Source organism: Sinocyclocheilus rhinocerous, unplaced genomic scaffold (assembly GCF_001515625.1).
Source record: "Sinocyclocheilus rhinocerous isolate Xijiao unplaced genomic scaffold, SAMN03320098_v1.1 scaffold358, whole genome shotgun sequence".
Taxonomy (NCBI): Eukaryota; Metazoa; Chordata; class Actinopteri; order Cypriniformes; family Cyprinidae; genus Sinocyclocheilus; species Sinocyclocheilus rhinocerous.
In genome coordinates, this window is record NW_015650700.1 from 27,259 (window position 1) to 28,325 (window position 1,067).

General features: G+C 37.3%; 1 protein-coding gene across 1 annotated transcript in view; it reads right to left on the bottom strand.

Annotated features, from left to right (window-relative positions):
* LOC107712317 (WD repeat-containing protein 11-like) overlaps positions 1 to 1,067 on the bottom strand; it is a gene marked incomplete at its 3' end in the record, with an annotated part of 80,693 nt that overhangs the window by 26,643 nt on the left and 52,983 nt on the right. The gene's annotated exons all lie outside the window — the stretch shown is intronic.

Below are 1,067 nucleotides of genomic sequence, written 5' to 3' on the forward strand. Positions count from 1 at the left end.
GAAAAATTGACCCTTATGACTGGTTTTGTGGTCCAGGGTCACATATATATTTACTACAAGTTAATTTCTTGAACCATTTATACAATTTTTGAAACCTAAAAGGATCTCTTATCCTCTGGTGGATGTCATTAACATTACAGCCTTGATCTATCATTCCCATTGATATAAATAGCTGATTTTGAGGGGTCCAAGTCAAGTATACCAGCTGCAGCCTGCAGATCGGGGCGGGGCTGCACGTGATGGAGTATATTGTTTAAAAAGCTAAAAATGCTGTGCAGTTTTAGCCTTCATTATAATGCACAGTTGTTTATTGTAAACTTGACTCACTATGTCTGTTTTATTGAATCACGAGATGTTAGCTGCTGCAAGTTTAATCTTCTGGACCAGTCGAATTCACAAATTAATCATTGGGACATTCTAAAACGCTTAACGTGAAAGTAGGCTATGTGGCTTAATGCATTAAAACGGTGTTTTAAAAAAAACAAACTCAGTAAACACATTATTAATAAAGCATTCTATTCACAGACAAGCAGATATGAGCCCAGAATACAAACGCAACACGTTTAATTATTGGTTCAGCGTTTTCCTCCCATAACCTGCTTGACTTAGGGTGTTTTCACACCTGTAGATCGATTGCTTTGTTCCGAAACAGGGATTCAAATTATTACAATGTTGCTTTTTATTCTTGGCACAGTTCGCTTTCACACGGCAAAGTTTCTAAACGGACCAAATTTGTTAATACAAGTCACACGCGAGTAAACTGTTCTCTCATTGGTCAAAGTTCCACAGTTTATTTTCCGGGATTCCACTTAGCTGTCATGCATGTTATCCGTCAGGATGGAACGATAACAGCTTTGCGGGCTTATTTGTTGTTGTTTTTTTGTAGCTGTCATTATAATAATTTATCATTTTGAGCAGGAGTCCAGCACCTACAAAGAAGAGCAATAAGACGGCATTATAAAATAAAAAAGTGCGCTTTGATTTTTGAATGGCAAAGACGTGCTCACCCACAGACATTCACAGGTTCATTTTGAGGTATTAGCAAAACAACAAAGCTAATGCTTTTC